The 13515-nt window shown below is 53.8% G+C and overlaps 1 protein-coding gene across 1 annotated transcript in view; it reads right to left on the bottom strand.

The window, feature by feature from the left end:
• Positions 1–13515, bottom strand: part of SRPK3 (SRSF protein kinase 3) — a 128161-nt gene that overhangs the window by 90101 nt on the left and 24545 nt on the right. The gene's annotated exons all lie outside the window — the stretch shown is intronic.

Raw genomic sequence — 13515 nt, 5'->3', positions numbered from 1 at the left:
AGGTTTCTTTATGACAGTTTCCTCTGCGCCACTGGCCATTAAACCCCCCTTTAGCACTGTGTGAGGCACAAAGGCCCAGGTAAGCTTGGAGGAGTCCCAGACCTCACTCAAGGCCCACCACGAGGGCCAGTTTTCATTCAGTACTCTAAAACTTGTATCACTTATTGGTCCCAAGCCTTGACCAAGTGCTCTACACAACCACAGATTTAGAAAGGAGAGCTCAGAATTTTCAATCAAAAAACGGTTACATTAGCATTCTCTCGCCTTAATATGTTGCCCACTTTAATACACGCGCATGGTGAAAATTAGACACCAGATTATCGTTTCTAAATCTCCCTCTTGGTTCTTTGTGGTTGTTAGTGTGCCTGACGGGGAATCACACAAAGAGATACAGGGTTAGTGGGTTATCGGCCTATGTTCTCCATCCCGCCGCCTGTGTGGCGCAACCGGACACGCACACACGTGTTGCAGTGCTCATGCACTGCAGTAGAGCACAGGGGAGTTCTCCAGGGCCATCCCACTAGGAACTGCCTGCATTATTTACTGTCTGTGGGGGCAACTACATACATATGACCTGCATCTCAAGCTCTGAGAACATATCTTCTAAAAAACAACAAAGACTTCAGTTAAAGCTTGAACCCCCAAAGATAGACAAACAAGCTCCTCAAAGATGCATGGCTGGGGCATGATAAGCCCTTCAAAGCTGCAGCTCGAAGCACATGGAGTGAAAGCAGAGAGAAGGGCAGATGTGCATGAAAAGATTGATTGTGCATGTGCTCTCGCCTGCCTGCACTGCTCCTCTCCTTTACTTTGCTTGGCGAAATCAACTGGACTTGAGATAAGCGGTGTGCCGCCCTCTCACAGGGACCCACTCCAGGGTTGAATTATAGTTCTGGGGTCAAAGCGACATAGACCTGATCTCATACAAAGGGGATCCAGATAAGTACCTCAATATACAGTTTAGTAATATTGTACACAAGGCATACACACACCCTGCCAGCCAAGAGAAGGGGTAGTCAAAGCGGGTGTACAGAGACCCACAGACACCCGACAAGATGGGCAGTCGAGGTGGGTGCACAGAAACCCTCAAGCACGCGACAGGATGGGTGGTTGAGGCAGAGTGTACAGAGACCCACAGACACCCGACAGGCTGAGCGGGTCTACAGAGACCCGCAGACACCCAACAGGATGTGCAGTCAAGACAGGATGTACAGAGACCCGCAGACACCCGACAGGATGGGTGATTGAGGCAGTGTACAGAGGCCCGCAGACACCCGACAGGATGGGTGGTTGAGGTAGAGTGTACAGAGACCCGCAGACACCCGACAGGCGTAGCGGGTCTACAGAGACCCGCAGACACCCAACAGGATGTGCAGTCAAGACAGGATGTACAGAGACCCGCAGACACCCGACAGGATGGGTGGTTGAGGAAGAGTATACAGAGACCCGCAGACACCCGACAGGCGTAGCGGGTCTACAGAGACCTGCAGACACCCAACAGGATGTGCAGTCAAGACAGGATGTACAGCGACCCGAAGACACCAGACCGGATGGGTGATTGAGGCAGTGTACAGAGGCCCGCAGACACCCGACAGGATGGGTGGTTGAGGTAGAGTGTACAGAGACCCGCAGACCCCGACAGGCTGAGCGGGTGTACAGAGACCCGCAGACACCCGACAGGATGGGTGTTTGAGGCAGAGTGTACAGAGACCTGCAGACACCTGACAGGCTGGGCGGGTGTACAGAGACCCGCAGACACCCAACAGGATGTGCGGTCTAGACAGGGTGTGGAGAGACCAGCAGACACCCGACAGGATGTGCAGTCAAGATAGGATGTACAGAGACCCGCAGACACCTGACAGTATGGGTGGTTGAGGCAGAGTGTACGGAGACCTGCAGATACCAGACAGGCTGGGCGGATGTACAGAGACCTGCAGACACCCAACACAATGTGCGGTCAAGACGGGTGTACAGAGACCCGCAGACACCAGACAGGATGGGCGGTTGAAGCAGGCGTACAGCGACCCACAGACACCCGACAGGATGGGCGGTTAAGACGGGTGTACAGAGACCCGCAGACACCCGACCGGCTGGGCGGATGTACAGAGACCCGCAGAAGCCCGACAGGATGGGCAGCTGAGGCAGGGTGTACAGAGACCCGCAGACACTAGACAAGATGGGCAGTCGAGGAGAGGTATAGAGACCTGCAGACGCCCGACAGGATGTGTGGTCTAGACAGGGTGTACAGAGACCTGCAGACGCCCGACAGGATGTGCGGTCTAGACAAGATGTACAGAGACCCGCAGATGCCCGACAGGATGGGCGGTTTAAGCAGGCGTACAGCGACCCACAGACACCAGACAGGTTGGGCGGTCAAGGCGGGTGTACATAGACTCGCTGACACACAACAGGATGGGCTGTTGAGACGGGTGTACAGAGTCCCGCAGACACCCGACAGGATGTGCGGTCTAGACAGGGTATACAGAGAGCCGCAGACACCTGACAGGCTGGGCGGATGTACAGAGACCCACAGACACCAGACAAGATGGGCAGTCGAGGAGAGTCTATAGAGACCTGCAGACGCCCGACAGGATGTGCCGTCTAGACAGGGTGTACAGAGACCCGCAGACACCCGACAGGATGGGCGGTTGAAGCAGGCATACAGCGACCCACAGACACCAGACAGGATGGGCAGTCAAGGCGGGTGTATATAGACTCGCTGACACACGACAGGATGGGCTGTTGAGACGGGGTATACAGAGAGCCGCAGACACCAGACAGGCTGGGTGGGTGTACAGAGACCCGCAGACGCCCGACAGGATGTGCGGTCTAGACAGGGAGTACAGAGACCCGCAGACACCAGACAGGATGGGCAGTCAAGACGGGAGAATAGAAATCCACAGACCCCCGACAGGATGGGCAGTCGAGGAGAGTGTAAAAAGACCCACAGACCTGACGAAATCCCACAGACATGACCAGACTACTGATGGCATGAAACAGGTCAACGAGGTAGAAAAAAAAGGGTTTGCAAATCAACTTGTTCATTCTACATGCGGTAGCAAGGTGACAAGATTAACGAGTGGTTTTAAATTGCTTTCTGCAATTTTAATGGCCAGGGGTGGGTGGGCAGGGGACAGGCACGTACAGCACCACATAGTTTTTGCTGTACACAAAGATATGAGTTGACAGGTGGGATGCTGGGAGGTTGAAACAGGATGCCGTTGAACTAAAAGCTCTACGCACTGTGAAAGCCCACTTTCCATCTATCGCGACAGCTGTAGGGTGTGACACAGGCCCTGTGTTGATTGAAGCATTCATTCCACATTGTGAGAGTGCGCGTCTACAAAGAGAGGGGCCTCAGTGTAACATTAAAATAGATGGAATCTGTTTACTTTGAGCCACTGTGGTCTGACACACCTGGTCAGGCTGGTTTTAGCAGTATTAGGCTTAGGCATGGAGTAGGAGGGTGAAAACAGACCACATAATTCCACTCACTCCTTTGTTCATGATACCTCCTCGAACACCCAAAGACCCAGGCAGAGCCCCCCACATTCAGACATATTATTCCCATCCGGACACAACAGAGTTAACAGGCCAGAGTAATCAGTACGTTCCCTGAGGCTCTTTCCTCTACTCTCTGGGAGGTGCTGAAGCTCACGCATGTGGGCAGTTTCCAGGCCTGCGCCGGGATTGTCGAATAGTCCCACGCTGTCAGAGATGGAGGTGGCTTCTCTCAGCAGAGAGATGACTCACAGGCCGGTGGTACTCACACCGGGCGCTGCAGCCAGTGCCACCACCCCCTGCACTGGTGCCACCCCCTGCCCCATGACTCACCGTACCGAGCCCCGGGAGGACGGGGTAAATGTGGGGGGTGATCTCACCGGCTGCGACAGGCACAAGATCAGAGGCAGGAACAGTGGAGATTACAGGGAGGAAGTAAACAGAGATAACGAGAGAGAGACAGCAAAACAGAGAGAGAGCAAGAGGGACACAGCAAGGAGGAAGAGAGGAGCACGGTGAACAAGAAGAGCACCACTAAAATTACTTTCATGTTTCACCATACTAATTCAACACTAATCCTGATGGGTTCCAGAGTAGCGTGCTACTTGCGCTTCAAAACCCCATCAGGGGTAGCAAGCGCTATATAAATACAAACCTCTTTCACTTCACTATCCCTTCACCTACCCTTCTCTACCCAAATAACTGAATAACAGTTATTTGGGTAGGTTGCACTGGCTGCCTGTCAAACAGCGCATACAATTCAAAGCCCTTTGTCTCATTCATAAAATGCTTTATTGCCTTGGCCCCCAAATCTTGCAGGGACTCTGCTCCTTCTATGTCCCGTCGCGTGCTCTCCGGACCTCTCTCTTGCCTGTACCATCAAGATCCGGAGGTGCAGAGCCGGGGGCCGGTCATTCAGATATCTAGCTCCAAAACTCTGGAACTCTATCCCCTTAAGTATGCGCACTATCTCTAACCATCTACTTTTTCGAAAACACATTAAAACCCGGTTGTTCTCTTCTGCTTAGGATTCCCTTGTGATTTGGCATTTTGTCGCCTCCTTTTTGGCCGTACTAGAATTAGGCATGTCCGCAAGCGCTGGGATGCCCTGTTGCTGGGGTAGCCATGCGCTATATAAACAATTATAACATAACATAACATATCCACCACTCAAATGACTTCATATTTTACTATACTAATTTTCAACACTAATCCTTTATGGGTTCCGGAGTGGCGTGCTACTCGCCAGAAAAGTGCTTCAACACCCATTAGAGGTAACAGACGCTATATGAATGCAAACCTTTCTTCCCCTTCTATCCCTCCGCTATCCTTCTCACATTTCAAATAACTGACTAATATCCACCACTGAAATTACTTCATATTTCACCATATTAATTCACCACTAATCCTTTATGGGCTTCCTGAATAGCGTGCGTCAACAAGCGCTATATAAACACAAACCTTTGTCCTCCTCTATCCTTCTGCTATCATTCCACATCCAAATAACTGACCAACCTATCCACCACTTAAAATGCATGTTTCACTATACTAATTCAACACTAATCCTCTATGGGTCCCGGAGTAGCGTGCTACTCGCCGAAAAAGCGCTTCGACGCCTCGTCAGGGGTAGTAAGTGCTATATAAATGCAATTACAATACTAGAAAAGAGAACGAGGGGGCAGAGCGGAGGAAAAGAAGAACTAAACCGGAGTGTACGTAGAGAGGCCACAAGAGGCAGGTGGGGCAGGAACTGAAGGGACGCCGAGGCAAGGGACTGCAGGAGAGACACCGACAAGAGAGCAGAGACTGGAAGAGAGTGACCCACCCAAGGAGGGTGAAGGACGGGCCAGAAGAGCAGCACGAGGCGGCGGCACCGACACGGATATGAATGAGGCCCACAGCTGCCAGGTGATGGCAGAGAGGCTGGAGGTATGTGCCAGCCCTGGACCGTCTCAGCACGCCGGGGACACGCCCACGGCCACTGTATCTTGGGCCAGCATCGGAGCAAGCAGGAACTGCTGGAGCCGGCAAAAGCTTTGAAGAGACAAACATAGCGCCAACTGGTCTACCGGTGGCATCCAAGCACTTAACTACTAGTGACACTACTTCCGGTACGATGCCGCCCACGTGAGTCCGTGCCACCCATCCGTCCAAGCCTAATATCTGTGCTGACGGTCATTAAGCACTTAAAGAACAGAGGGGACCACTTTTCCCATCTCTGGAACGATGAAAGCTTGAGTCGGTCCTGAGAGATTAAAAGCTGCTACCTGAGACGGTGGCTGGAGTCTGTCTGCCTCTCTCAATCATCAATCAATCAATCATAGCATTTCTAAAGCGCGCTACATACCCGTGAGGGTCTCAAGGTGCTGGGGGGGGGGGGTGGGGTGGGGGGGGCACTACTGATCGAAGAGCCAGGTCTTGAGAAGTCTTCTGAAGGCCAGCAGGTCCTGAGTCTGTCGTAGGCTGGTAGGGAGAGTGTTCCAGGTCTTGGCGGCGAGGTAGGAGAAGGATCTGCCGCCGGCGGTGGCTTTCCGGATGCGGGGAACTGAGGCGAGGGCGAGGTTGGCTGAGCGAAGGCTTCGGGTGGGGGTGTGGAAGCTGAGTCGGTTGTTGAGGTACGTAGGTCCGGTGTTGTGTAGTGCTTTGTGTGCGTGGATGAGGAGTTTGAAGATGATCCTCTTGTTGACGGGGAGCCAGTGAAGGCCTCTCAGGTGGGGTGTGATGTGGCTGCATCAGGGGACGTCGAGGATCAGTCGTGCCGAAGCGTTCTGGATTCGTTGTAGTCGTCTCAGGAGCTTGGTTCTTGTTCCTGAGTAGAGGGCGTTCCCGTAGTCGAGTCTGCTGGTGATGAGGGCCTGGTTGACTGTTTTTCTCGTGTCGGGAGGGATCCATTTGAAGATCCTGCGGCGCATTCGGAGGGTGTTGAAGCAGGAAGCGGAGACGGCGTTGACTTGCCTGGTCATGGAGAGGGTGGAGTCGAGGATGACCCCCAGGTTGCGTGCGTGGTCTGTGGGTTCCGGGGCTGTGCCTAGTGATGTGGGCCACCAAGAGTCATCCCAGGCTGATGGGGTGGGTCCGAGAATGATGACCCCCGTCTTGTCTGAGTTCAGTTTTAGTCTGCTGTCCTTCATCCAGTCGGCTACGGCCTTCATTCCTCTGTGGAGGTTGGCTTTGGCGGTGTGGGGGTCTTCGGTGAGGGATATGATCAGCTGGGTGTCGTCGGCGTAGGAGATGATGTTGAGGTTATGTTGTCGTGCGACGTGGGCGAGCAGTGCCATGTAGATATTGAACAGCGTCGGGCTGAGGGAGGATCCATGTGGGACGCAGCAGATGATTTCAGTGGTTTTTGAGCGGAAGGGTGGAAGGCGGACGCTCTGGGTTCTGCCGGAGAGGAAGGATGTGGTCCAAGCCAGGGCCTTCTCTTGAATTCTGGCGTCATGGAGGCGTGCTGATAGGTCCAGAAGGATGAGGGCGGCTGTTTCTCCTTTGTCCATCAGGATCCTGATGTCGTCAGTGGTGGCGATGAAGGCGTTCTCGGTGCTGTGGTTGCTGCGAAAACCGGATTGGGAAGGGTCCAGGATGTTGTTGTCTCAGAGGTAGCGGGTTAGCTGTTTGTTGACAATCTTCTCTGTCACTTTTGCCGGGAATGGGAGCAGGGAGATGGGCCGGAAGTTCTTGAGGTCTTTGGGGTCCGCCTTGGGTTTCTTCAGAAGGGCGTTGATCTCGACGTGCTTCCAGCTTTCCGGGAAGGTTGGTGTCTCGAAGGAACTGTTGATTGTTTTCCAGAGGTGGGGCGTGATGGTTGTGCTGGCTTTGTTGAAGACGTGGTGAGGGCAGGGGTCAGATGGGGATCCGGAGTGGATGGAGTTCATGGTTTTGATGGGGTCTTCGTCGCTGATGTAGGACCAGGCGGTCAGGCGGCTGGTGGGTGCAGGGGTGTCGAAGTTGAAGCGGTCGTGGATGTCGGTGATCTTGCGGTGAAAGAAGGTGGCAGGGAGTCGCACAGGTCTTGTGATGGTGGGATGTCGTTTGTGTTGGAGCTGGGGTTGGAGAGTTCTTTCACGATGCTGAAGAGCTCTTTGGTGTTGTGTGCGTTGTCGTCTAAGCGGTCCTTGAAGGTGGTCCTGATGAGTTGGTGGTGTCTGCGGGTGGCGCTCTTGTGGGCTGTGTGGCTGTCTGGTGTTCGATCGTGGAGCCATTTCTTCTCCAGCTTCCGACAGGTGCGCTTGGAGATCCGGAGGTCTTCTGTGAACCAGGCGGCTTTCTTGTTGGTGTGGTTGGTTATGGAGGTCTTGAGAGGGGCGAGGGTGTTAGCGCAGTCGTTGATCCACTGTTTGAGGTTGGTCGCGGCGGTGTCTGGGTCGGTTGGGTCGGCGGATGGTAGTCAGTTGGTCCTTGGTGACCTTGCCCCAGCAGCGGCGTGGTAGCTGTTGGGTGCGGTGGTGTGTGGTGGGTTTCCTGGAGGTGAAGTGGACGCATCTGTGGTCGGTCCAGGGGGGTTCGGTGGTGTGGTTGAAGGAGACGTGGGGGCTTGTGGAGAAGATGGGGTCCAGCGTGTGTCCAGCGGCGGCGGTGGGTGTCGCCACGAGCTGCTTGAGTCCAAGGTTGGCGAGGTTGTCGATCAGGGCGGTGGAGTTGGTGTCGTTGTTCTCGAGGTGGAAGTTCAGGTCCCCGAGGAGGATGTAGTCAGTGGAGGCGAGGGAGTGGGTGCTGACGAGGTCGGCGATGGTGTCGCTGAACAGTGGTCGTGGTCCGGGTGGTCTGTAGACGAGTGTTCCTCTGAGGGTGGTGTTGGGGTCGGTGTGGATCTGGAAGTGCATGTGCTCGGCGGTGGTGAGGGTGTCGTCGGTGTTGGTCGAGACTCTGAGGGTGTTCTGTGGATGATGGCGATTCCCCCTCCCACTCCGTCGGTGTGGTCTCTGCAGGAGATCTTGTAGCCCTGTGGGATGGCTATGGCGATGTCTGGTGCTGAGGTGGCGTTCAGCCAGGTCTCCGTCAGGAAGGCGACGTCAGGGGTGGTGGAGTCTAGGAGGCCCCAGAGTTCGATGGCGTGCTTGCGAGCGGAGCGGGTGTTGAGGAGGATCCTGCTCTATTCCTCTCTTCTCTTCTCACATACATATACACATTTCGCTAGGACAAGCACTGAACCTACCAAGTTAGCTCTTTCAACAATCACTGCCAGAAGCCGCGTCTTTCCTAGACTCTCGGCACTCTTCCTGACTCAGAGTGGCTGTGTGTCTGTCATCACCACAGCCAGTGAGATAGCAGGCCCACTGAGCCTCCCAGCTGTTGGGGCATCAAGCATACTTACAAATGACCAAAGGGGACCCCATGGGAAACATCCAGAAGTACAAGACCCTCCTCTCCCTGGACTCGAGTCCTGTCCTTTGATGCCGATGGAGCAATCAATCAAGGGTTTGTAAAGCGCCAGGTACTCACCCGTAACGGGTCTCAAGGAGCTGAGGGGAGGGGGATCCACAGAAACAGTAGGTTCACTGAGTTCCAATGAAGAGCCAGGTCTTGAGGTCCTTTAGGGAATTTAGGGAGCGGTGCAGTCTGTCGGAGGTGGAGAGAGAATGAGTTCCACGCCTTGGCTGCGAGGAGGGAGAAGGAGCGCCCTCCTGTTCTGCTTTTCTTACTCCGAGGTACCACTGCGAGGGAGAGCTGGGCTGAGCAGAGAGCGTGCTGAGGAGCATGGAACACGAGGCGGTGGTTTAGGTTTGCGGGGCCAGTGTTGTGAAGGGCCTTGTGTGTGATCGCCCTCCTGTTCTGCTTTTCTTACTCCGAGGTACCGCTGCGAGGGAGAGCTGGGCTGAGCAGAGAGCGTGCAGAGGAGCATGGAACACGAGGTGGTGGTTCAGGTTGGCGGTCCGGCGTTGTGTAGGGCCTTGTGTGCGTGGGTGAGAAGCTTGAAGGGGATTCCCTTCTCGACTGCGAGCCAATGTAGGGTCCGTAGGTGTCGGCTGATGTGGCAGTGATGCAGTAGGTTGAGCCCTAGTCTTGCGGTGGGGTTCTGGATGTTCTTGAGGGCGAGGTTCTTGCTGATCCCAGGGTAGAGTGCGTTGGCATAGTCGAGTCTGCTACTGATAAGGCATGTGTGATGTTCTTCCTGTGCTTGGGTGGGATCCACTTGAAGGTCTTGTGGAGAATGCGTAGGGTGTGGTAGCAGGAGGAGGTGATGGCGTTGACCTGGTGGTCCATTTTGAGTTTGGAGTCTAAAATGAATTTGGAGGTTGTGAGCGTGGTCTGTGGGGGTCGCTAGGGTGGGGGGCCACCAGGTGTCGTTCCAGGCGTCGGGGATGGGCCCATGGTGGGTATCTCGGTTTTGTCCCTGTTGAGTTGGAGGCACCTGTTCTTCACCCAACTGGCAATGGCTTCTATTCCGTCTTGAAAGTTGCATTTGGTGGTGTTGGGTTAGTTGGATAGGGAGATAAGCTGGGTGTTGTCTGCTTACGATGTGATGTGGAGTCTGTGTGCTCGGACGGTGGATGCGAGCGGCCATGCAGAAGTTGAATATGGACGAGCTGATGGAGGATCCTTGTGGGACTTCGCAGTTAGTCGGGGTCAGTTCTGAGAGGAAGGGGGGCAGTCTGATTCATTGAGTTCTGCCGGAGAGGAAAGAGAGGATCCAGTCGAGGGCCTTGTTCCGGATTCCTGCCTCGTGGAGTCTGCAGGCTAGGGTGCGGTGAGAGACCATGTTGAATGCCACGGAGAGGTCGAGGAGGATGAGGGCCACAGTCTTTCCTCTGTCGAGGAGGGCACGGATGTCGTCTGTTGCTGCAAGGAGTGTGGTTTCGGTGCTGCGGTTTTTCCTGAATCCTGATTGGGATGAGTCGAGAATGTTGTTCTCTTCGATGAAGGTGGCGAGTTGGAGACTGCTTTTTCCATGACTTCGGATGGATAGGGGAGGAGGGAGATCGGTCTGAAATTCTTGAGGTCGGTGGGGTCCGCTGAAGGTTTCTTCAGGAAAGGGTTGATCTCGGCGTGTTTCTAGTCATCAGGGAAGGAGATGGGGTTTCGAAGGAGCGGTTGATGATCTACTGGGAGTTCGGGCGATGATGTTTGCCGCTCTGCGGGAGATGTGGTGGTGGCAGGGGTCCGTGGGTGCCCCGGAGTGGGTGGTCTTTATTATCCTCAGAGTGTCTTCGATGCGGAGGGCGGTCCAGCTGTCGAGTGTTGGTTGCGTGCTTCTGGGGGCCGTGGGGGATCCTCGTGGGGGTCGTTGTCGTAGATGGTCTTGATTTTGTGGTGGAAGAACCTTTGAGTCTGTCGCAGAGGTCTTGGGAGGGAGAGATGTCTGCGGACCCACTGTTGGGTTGGGTGAACTCTTTGATGATGCTGAAGAGTTCTTTGCTGTTGCGAGCTGTGGTGGGGATTCTGTCCTGTAGAACTTTTTTCCTGGAGAGTCTGATGAGCTTGTGGTGGGCCATGGTAGCTGTTCTTGGCGTAGGGTTTGGATGGCTTTGAGGAGGGCAATGATGTTGGTGATCCAGTTGTGTTGGGTGGGGGCGGCGGAGGTAGGGGTCATGGTTTGTGGAGGTGGGAGCAGAGCTGCTGAGGGTGGCGGTGAGCTGGTCTTCGGGCATTTTGTTCCAGCTCCTGAATTGGAGCAGATGAGGGCGTCTGCAGGCGTCTGCGTAGGAAGGGCGGGTGGAGAAGGGGGTGGATTGGGGGGGTGATCGGGGGGTGTTGGATCTGAAGGTGAAGTGCACGCAGCGGTGGTCCGGTCATGGGAGTTCGGAAGCGTGGCTGAAGGTAATGGAGGTCCCTGCTATGAAGACGAGATTGAGGGTGTGCCCCGCTGAGTGCGTTGGTTCGGGTGCGAACTGCTCGAGTCCGATGGTGTGGAGGTTGGCCAGGAGGGCAGCAGAGTTGGGGTCCAGGCGGTTGTCGAGGTGGAAGTTGAGGTCTCCCAGCAGCGTGAAATTGGCGGAGGTGATGGCATGTGGTGTGATGATGCCGGTGAAGGAGTCGCCAAAGGGAGCGCGGGGTCCGAGGGGTCTGCAGATGAGGGTGCCTTGAAGGGTGGAGGGCGGGTTGGTCTGGATCTTGAAGTGGAGGTGTTCTATCAGGTCTGTGGGCCCGTCGGAGTAGCTGCTCAGTCAGAGATTGGCCTTGTAGGCGATGGCGATGCCTCCTCCGAGGCAGGCCAGAGAGCTAACCTCGGTGAGGCCTGGCTGGCTCAACTGGAAGCAAAGGACTCAGGGCTGTCTCTTGTCTGCTTCAGGACGCTGCGAAGATGAGAAGCTAAAGGGAAAGTGTGTACAAGCGCCTCGATTCATCTTCAACTCGACCCTCTGAGACTCAAGCATCTACTCATTCATTAGCCAAACTGAGAGCATTTGGATTTCAGGAGGGTGGCGAGAAGCCAATGGAAAGGGCGAGCTTCAGCTCTGAAGATTAAGGTGAGGACCCGCTGGTGGGAAGAGGAGAGACCTGCTCGGAGGTGCCTCAATGTGGGAGACCCGCAGGGACATGTGCAATGTTCATGGCCTCCAAGGACAGCCAACAGAGATGCGAGGGGTGCCCCCCGGACCCCGTGCTCTCTCAGTCAGAAGAGGGCTGCATCGTTTCATGAAGTCACAAGTCAATATCACGATATATTAAACCCGTAGTACCCACGGTGCAGCCCGGCAGGCCTCTCAATGTTACCACTGGCTGCAGGTCACTGGGCTGACCGTGGACAGTCACAAGGAGGTAAACAAGCTGGGGAGGTGTTTTTTTCCATGGTAACTGTAAGCTGATGCACACTTATGCTTAGAGCCATTAAAAAGGAGGAATGTGACCACCGTCAGAGAGTGACCCTAAACCAGCAGGGGGCTGCAGCGATAACTTTCTTACGGATCTTTATTTTAGTGACCAGACACGGAGACCAGGAGCTGCCTCCCTGTGTTTAGAAGCCAATGCTTGTTGGGTTCCAGTTCAATGCTCTCGTCACACACTTACTACCGGACTTTAGGTTGAATCTAAGTAATTCCCATCTTTGCAAAAAAACCAGGAGCAGAGGACTGTGTTCAAAAAGTAAGTGCAGAAGAGCACACAATTTGGCCACAGACGGGGAGGACGGGATTAAAAGTTCCAGTTTTCATCTTGTTCATTAAACGACAACATGGATGAAACATCTTCTTCTGGGGAGGGTTAGGAACCTGCCTCATCACACAGACGCCACTGAGTTGTGAACTCTACCCACATGTTTACGTCTGGAGTGACAGCACACCTGTCTACAAGACCTAATCTTGTTAGTTGTTTAAAATGAAATGTTATCACATCAAAGGCCAATCTATTGTCCTTGCTAATGCTTGCAAGTACAGTGTTTTCTACTAGCATATTGTCACAGAGCAGTAAAGTCAGGATTGTGTGTCTCATTGCTGCATGCTCTGCCCAAACCTTCTCAGTGGCCCACCTCTAGCAGAGGAGGGGCTCTTTTTGGTGCCCATCTCACTGAATCTGTCACCTTGGGCTCCTGATGAAGTCCTTTCATAGCACCCACTACCATAACTGAGCCTGATTGTAAGGCCTGCCAATGCCCGCATATAAGAATGAAAACACACAACGCGAGGCTATCGAATTCAATAAGCAAATTTCTTCCTGTGCACACTTCACAGTCCAAAGGTAGCTATGGTGAGTACACTCATTGTTTTATCAGCACTACACCTCTTATACCGACTGGGGGCTTACTTTAGAGGGGGCAGTATGGAAAGAAATCCCCATTATAGCACAGTCACTCGCAGTCCACGCCATGTACCTTTCAAACACCCCACCCTCACAGGATCCATGTGACTCAATGAAAACTATACTTTTTGGCCCATATGAAAATGTCAGTTAGTGCCCACCCATTCGTTAGACAATATTTATTAAGTTTATATCACCTGCCAATAGAAGCGCTTTTAGTTTCTGTTACTTCATTTTCTGAGGTAGAATAATGCAACCAGTTATGCCTTTTACTCACGTCATTTTTACTGTCATTGTGATCTACAATTAGGATACATCTTTACACGGTCAGGTCTGTTCCGA

This window comes from Lissotriton helveticus, chromosome 10, assembly GCF_964261635.1.
Source record: "Lissotriton helveticus chromosome 10, aLisHel1.1, whole genome shotgun sequence".
NCBI classification, from domain to species: domain Eukaryota; kingdom Metazoa; phylum Chordata; class Amphibia; order Caudata; family Salamandridae; genus Lissotriton; species Lissotriton helveticus.
The sequence above is the reverse complement of the archived record's forward strand: the minus strand, read 5'-3'. Positions and strand labels throughout refer to the sequence as shown.